Raw genomic sequence first — 8,027 nt, forward strand, 5'->3', positions numbered from 1 at the left:
TTTGCAATTATTTTGGGTATAAGCTGGGTCATATGGTCATTCTATGTATAACTTTTTGAGGAATTGCACATTTTTTTTCCTCCAATGACTGCACCATTTTTACATTTCCACCAGCCTCATATGAGGGCTCCAATTTCTCCATATCCTTCCCAACATGTGTCATTATCTGATTTTCCAATTATGACCATATTAGTAGGTGTGGAGTTGTATCTCATTGTGAGTTAAATTTGAATTTATAAAATGACCAGTGATATTGAGTATCTTTTCATTTGCTTCTTGACTACTTGTTTGCCTTCTCTGGAGAATGAGTCAATTCAGATATTTTGTCCATTTCTTTATTGTGTTATATATCTTTATATTATTGACTTGTATGTGTTCTGTCCAATAAGTCTATAATTGATATTTTTGAACCATTTATATCTCTCTTCATGCATTTTCAGTTGGGGCTTTGGTGTTATATATATAAAACCTTTGTACTTGGTGGATTGATGCTCTATCAATATATAATGTCATTTTTAATAGTTTTTTACTTAAATTTTATTTTCCTTGATATTAATATATCCACCCAGCTCCATTTTGGCTATTTGCATGTAATATTTTCTCATCCTTTCATGTTCAAACTATTTGGGTTTTTGAATTTATGGTGAGTCTCTTGTAAACAGCATAAAGCTGGATCATGTTTTTTACCCATTCTTCCAACCTCTGCCTTCTGATTGGGGAATTTAATCCATTTACATTTAAAGTAATTATTGATAAGGCAGGAATTACTTTTGACATTTTGCTGTTTAAGTTTGTATTTCTTACACCTTTTTAATCTCATTGTATCTATTATTGCCTACTTTTATGACTAGTTGATTTTTGAGGAACCATTCTGTTTCCTTTCTCAATTTCATTTATATATAATTTTTTGACATTTTTATGGTTATATGGAGTTTACATTAAGCATCTTAAATCTATGACAATCTAGATTAAGTTGATAGCACTGTAACTTCAATAGCATATACAAACTATGTTCCTATATTTTTGGGTCCCATGCCTTTTCAGGCTCTTTACATACAAAGGCTAAAATCAGAAATCCTTGTTGTCTTTGTTGAATTAAGAGAAAAATGTATATTATTTTTATAAGGTCTTTTTCCTTTTAAGTAATTTTCCTTCCTTCCTAAGTGTCTCAGTTTCCAACTGTTATTAATTCCCTTTGCTTCAAGGAAGTCCTTTCTCAGTTCTTATAGTGTAGGTTGCTGATGATTAATTTCCTTTGTTTTCTTATATATGAAAATATTTTTATTTTCCCTTCATTTCTGAGGATAATTTTAATTTGATGTAGTCCATAATCATATGACTGTTGTGCATCAGTATAGACTGCATTGTTTTCCTCCAGTGTCTTTCATGATTTTTCTCCATATCTTTGATTTTCAGCAGTTTGATTGTGATATGCCCAGTATTTATTCTGTTTTCGGTTCAGGGAACTTCTTGAATTATTAAATTTATGTCTTTATTCAAATTGTGGAGATTTAGGGCATTATTCCCCCCAAATATATTTTCTGCTCCTTTTCCACTGGGGACTCAAATTAAGTAAGGTTTTGTTCATTTTTCCTGAATATTTCTCTCTTGTTCAAATTGAATACTGTCTATTGACCTGTCATCAAGTTTACTGTCTCTTTCTTTCCTCTTTTAGTGAATTTTAAATTTTAGATATTGTGTTCTTAAGTTTTGAAATGCCCATTTGGTTTTTTTTCTTAATGATTTCTATTTCTGGATAGCAGAATAGCATAGGCTGAGTTCACCTTTGCTCCATAGAACAACTAAGAAATGACAGAAAAATGACTGGGACAGCAGTTCCAGGGTAAAATGATCTGAGAGGGTCTTCTCCACTATGTAAGGAGGTCCTGGTGAGAAAGCAGAGGAATCAGATGGAGGGCATGCTGAGCCTCATATGTCTGAGCCTGTGTGCTGCTCCCAGTCTCCTGCATCTGCAATCATGCCCCTGTGCTTCCTCACCCAGCCCCCTTGTCTGAAGACTGTGCATGCTTTTGACCCCACACCTCATGCCCCCATATGCTTGTGACACCATGACTGTGCTGAGCACTGCACTAGAGTACCCCCTCTCTGTACTCCAGCACCCAGTTAGTTCCCCATTCCCCATGCCCATCAGTGTTCCATGCCCCTGAAAATCACACTGCTTTCCCATCATCATGTCCCACCTCACACAATGCCCCACTCCCCACACCCTACCCTTGCCATGCCTCAACCCATGCCATGCACCATGCCCCATACTCCACCCAGAGCCAAGCCTTGTATACCCATGTCCCACAAACCCTGAGACCAATATCCCCATACCCTGTGCCTCATGACACAACCCCACACTCTTCCCCATGCACCTGCACCCACACTGCTATGCCCCCTGCCCCCATACCATGCCTACTCTCTTTGTAGAGAGTACAAATATACAGTCACACAGCCCAATGTCATTCCAGCAGAAGCCTGGACCTAACAGACCCATCAGACCCACAAGCAGTATTGCTGCTGAGGTACACACTGCCCAACCCCAAACCCCAGAGTTGGCAGCTGTCAGCATGCCCCAGGACCAGCAGAGATGGCCGGAATTTCACTGGGCCTCCATCCAGCTCAGACAACTGGTACAGTCAGGGAGAGGTGGGTCTGAGGGGAAGAAGAGGCCTAAGAGAGTCATCTCCTGGGAAGAAATGGAAGGTGTAATCTGGCAAGTAGCCTATCTGTCTAGCTTCATACAGATCCTCAAGTAGAGTTACATCTCCTGCATGAGGTTTGCAAAAAACAAAGCAATTACAAGTAAAGAGATTCAATTAGTCATCAAAAATCTTCCTACAAGAAAAGCCCAGGGCAACATGGCTTCACAGGAGAAATTTTATCAAATATTCCAGAAAGAATTAACAATCCTGCTCAAGCTCTTCAAAAATTGAGGAAAACTGAATACTACCTAATTCATTTTATGAAGCTAACATCACTCTAATACAGAAATCAAATAATGACGATACAAAAGAAGAAACTTCAGGCCAATCTCTCTAATGAATGTAAATGCAAAAACCCTCAGCAGAATACTAGTAAATAAAATCCAATAACATATGAAAAGATTTATACACCATGATCATTTGGGGTTGATATCAGGAATGCAAGCATTGTTCAACAGAGGAAAATCAATCAGTGTATACAGCATATTAACAATTTGAAAGGGAAAAATCACATGATCATCTCAATTGATGCTGAAAAGCATTCAACAAAATTCAGCATCCTTTTGAGAAAAACACTTCAAAAGGTAGGCATCAAAGGAAAATTCTTCAAAATGTTAAAGCGGACTGCTTCCACCAGCATTAGCTGTGACCGAGCTAAGAGGAGACCATGGCCCTACCATCCAGCCTCTCTTCATTCCTGCCACTGGCTGCCAATTTTTGGAACCTGTTCCAACAATCTGTTAAAACATGGTAGATTACTATGAAGTTCTAGGTATACAGAGACATGCTAACCAAGGATATGAAAAAGGCATATCATAAATTGGCACCAAAGTGGTACCCTGATAAAAATCCTGAGAATAAAGAAGAAGCAGAGAGAATTCAAACAAGTAGTGAGGCATATGAGGTATTATCAGATGCTAAAAAACAGGACATCTATACAAATATGGCAAAGAAGGATTAAGTGGTGGTGAAGGTGGAAGTCATTTTGACAGTCCATTTGAGTTTGGCTTTACATTCCATAATCCAGATGATGTCTTCAGGAAATTTTTTGGTGGAAGAGACCCATTTTCATTTGACTTCTTCGAAGACCCATTTGAGGAGGCCTCTGTGGAACCAAAAACAGGAGCATGGGAGTTTTTCTCTGGGTTTCCATCTTTTGGAGGTGGATTTTCTTGTATTTATACAGGATTTACTTCATTTGGTTCACTGGGGCATGGGGGCCTTACTTCATTTTCTTCAACATCCTTTGGTGGTAGTAGGATGGGAAACTTCAAATCTATATCAACTTCTACTAAAATAGTTAATGGCAGAAAAGTCACTACAAAGAGGATTACTGAGAGTGGTCAAGAAAGAGTAGAAGTTGGAGAAGATGGCCAGTTAAAGTCCTTAACAATAAACAGTGTGGCAGATGAAGAAGCCTTTGCAGAAGAATGCAGGTGAAGAAGACAAAATGCCCTGCCTTCCCAGCCAGCCAATGTCCATTCACTGAATTCTCAGACCTGCCACTTTGCCAAAACATTTAGCTAACTATGTTTGTGAAGACAATGATGAGCAAGATAAACCTCAGGTCACCAGCAAGTGGGATCCTTCCATTTATTCAGCAGGATTCAGAGAAGATGGCAAGAGGAATAAACAGAAGCAGAGAGAGGAGCAGCAGCAGAAGTCAACCAAAGAGAATTACTAGGCTGAACTTACTAGACACATGCATACTTTAGCACCAAATGCTCACAAGACATTGGAACACAGTGTGTGTTCTGTGTGTGTTTTGGTTGTACACACTTTTGATGGAAGACATCTTATTTAATATTATATACCAATATCACACAATTTTAGCAGGACTATGTACATTTGATCACTGTAGATTAGGGATGTCAGAAGAAGTGAGTTGATGATAATGGTCGGCAATGAAATAAATTTGGAATACAGCATAAACCTGACTTTGCTTTTCCCAGCACTAAATCTATTAGTATTTTCCTATACCATTATTAAAACTCTAATTCACTTTTTCCCAAGGCTCCATCTCATTCTTTTTTTGTTATTCAACCACTATAAAAACTTCTGAAATATTTATAGCTTTAGAGTATAATAGAATACAGACATTGAGTATATGTTCATGAAATGACTTTTTTTCCCTACGACAGTAAAGTATTTGAAATCAGAATATAATTAAGTATAGCATAATTTGAAGACAATGCAAATTACACACTGAATCATGAATATAAGGGTACTTTTTTTGTAAATTTAATATCTAAGTATGAATTTTTCAAAGTAATCTGGCCTTATACATGGTAGACCAACAGTGATTCACTTCATATGTAAAATCATTCCTTATATTTATCGCTTTTTTAAAATTCTCTCTAAGTAGTCCAAATTCTACTTCAAATATTATTTATTTGCTGCTTAATCCCATCTCCCTCATCCTTGTATCCATAGTTGTTCTTTTAGCACATACACAGAATTCTACAAAACTTTACTCTTCAATACCATTTCTAGCTCTTACAATCTAGAACAATTAGGTTGAACTAAATATTTTGGTTTGCAAACATTGACTTGTTTTTAAAGAATCATTTTATTCTAGCAAAATTCTCCCCAGCTTCCTGTAATTATTTCTCCCCAGCTTCCTGTAATTATTTCATTTGCATAATACGTTGCTTCTTAACTTTTTTTAATTGAGCACTGAATAGAAATTAGTATTTCCTTAAAAAAATGTTAAAGGACAAATGTGAAAAACCCAAAGCCAGCATCACACTCAACTGAGAGAGACTGAAAATTTTGCCCTTAAGATTGGGAATTAGACAGGCATGGCCTTTGTCAGCACTATTATTCAACATTTTATGATGAGTTGCAGCTAGAGCAATCAGGCTGGAAAAAGAAATAAAATGCATACAGACCAGAAGGGAAGAAGTAAAACTTTCATTATTTGCAGATGGCATGATACTACACTTGGAAAATATTGAGAAATCTACGACAAAGCTTCTTAAGCTAATACATTCAGTACAGTGGTGGAATTCACAATTAATATGCAAAAAATCAGTAATGTTTCTATATACAAGCAATGACCTACTGAGGAGACAATTATGGAAAAATTCCATTAAAATAGCAACTAAACAATCAAGTATCGAGGAATAAACTTAAACAGGGATGTAAAAGACCTGTACACAGTAAACTACAAAACATTGCTAAAAAAACTAAGGAGATCTAAATAGGCGGAAAGACATTTCCTACTCATGGATAGGAAGGTTAATTGTAGTTAAGATGTCAATTCTACCCAAATTGATTTGCAGATTCACTGCAGTATCATTCAAAATTACAACAACCTACTTTGAAGACTTGGAAAATCCAGTTATCAAATTTACAAGGAAGGGAAAGAAACCTCAAATAGCTAAAAACATCCTAAAAAAGAGGAAAGTGGGAGGACTAACACTTTCTGATTTTAAAGCTTATTATAAAGCCACAGTAATCTAAATAGCATGGTACTGGCACACAGATAAAAATATTGACAACTGGATCGAATTGAGAGTTTGTAGATAGACCACAAATTCTATGGTCAATTGATGTTCATCAAGGCCTCCAAATCCACTGAACTGGGACTGAATAGCCTTTTCAATAAATGGATGTGGGATAACTGGATATAAATAGCTAAAAGAATGAAAGACAAACCTTACTTTACCCTTCTACAAAAATTAACTCAAAGTTTATCAAAGACCTTAATATAAGAGCTGGTCCCATAAAACTCCTAGAAGAAAAATTAGGGAAACTTCTTTAAGACCTAGTATTAGGAGGCAGCTTCTTAAACTCTGCACCCAAAATAAAGTAGTGAAAAAAAAATAGTAAATGGGACCCCTCAAAATCAAATGTTTCTGTGCCTCAAAGGATTTTGTTAGAAAGCTGAAGAGGCAGCCAACTCAATGTGAGAAAATATTTGTAAATCACATATCGGATAAAGGTTTGATATCCTGTGTACATAAAGAAATCATACAACTCAACAACAAAAGAACAAACAATCCAATTATAAAATGGGCTAAAGATATGAATAGGCATATTTCTGAAGAGCAAATACGGATGGCTCAAAAGCACACGAAGATACGCTGAATTTCATTATCTATAGGGGAAATGCAGATCAAGACTACAGTGAAATATCACCTCACACCTATAAGAATGGCTGCTATCAAACAAACAGCAAACTACAAATGGAGAGGATGTGGAGAAACTGGGATACTTATGTACTGCTGGTGGGAAAATACAATGGTGCAGCCACTATGGAAGACTGTTTGGCAGTTCCTTAGGAAAATAAATATCGAGCTGCCCTATGATCCAGCAAAAGCACTACTTGGTATATACCCTGAAAATTTGAAGGCAACGACACAAACAGACATTTGCACACCGATGTTCATAGCTGCATTATTCATAATTGCCAAATGATGGGAAAAAACCAAGTGCCTATTAACAGACGCATGGATAAACAAAATGTGATATACACATATGATGGAATATTATGTGCAATAAGATAAAATGAGGTCCTGAAGCACATGACAACATGGGTGAAAATTGAGGAGATAATGCTGAGTGAAATAAGCCACACACAGAAGGATAGATACTGTGTAATTTTGCTCTTATGACCTTGGTAAAGGTAAATGCAGAGGCTTATAATATAGAATATAGAAGACCTAGAGATACACAGAAGCTAAAGATAGGTGAACAGTTAGCTAATGAGCTTGAACTTATATGTAAGGGAATGGATAGAAGTGAAAACAGTTCATTAGTGGTTTTATAAGCAATATTTCCCTATTGAAGGTGAACATGTTTGAATGGGGTTGCATAGAGCCATGGATCTCGCTGATTAACAATAAAAATATAAATAAGTTCTTGCATGAACTACTTCAAAGGTGTGAATGTTGTGCAAAGAGTAAATAGTTAGAGGGGTATAGGGGGAAAATACTTTTGTAAGCTATGGCTTATATTTAACAGGAACACAGCAACAGTATCACAGAAATACCAGTGCTAAGTAATTGGGGTGGGGAGGACAAGAATTAGGGGTAGGTTTGGATTTTCTATTTGGTGAGGGTGCATTTATGGGTTATTCTGCTCTTTGGAGGAATGAAAACTGTTTAAAATTGATAGTGTTGATGATTGCATACCTAAGTGAGGGTAACATGAGACATGGATTGTTTACCTTGAACATAATCCATAATGCCCAATGGATGGAGGTGGCTGAAAGATACATTGACTAAGAAGTAGAATGACGGATTCTGGTGTGTACATATGATGGAATATTGTGCGGCTACAGAAAGGAATGAAGTCGTGAGGCATGCACCAAGG

The 8,027-nt window shown here is 36.6% G+C and overlaps 1 pseudogene; it reads left to right on the forward strand.

Moving 5' to 3' along the window:
- Window positions 1-3,455: 3,455 nt before the first annotated feature.
- LOC143671102 (dnaJ homolog subfamily B member 3-like) lies at window positions 3,456-4,392 on the forward strand (annotated as a pseudogene).
- Window positions 4,393-8,027: the final 3,635 nt, after the last annotated feature.

Source organism: Tamandua tetradactyla, chromosome X (genome assembly GCF_023851605.1).
Source record: "Tamandua tetradactyla isolate mTamTet1 chromosome X, mTamTet1.pri, whole genome shotgun sequence".
NCBI lineage: Eukaryota > Metazoa > Chordata > Mammalia > Pilosa > Myrmecophagidae > Tamandua > Tamandua tetradactyla.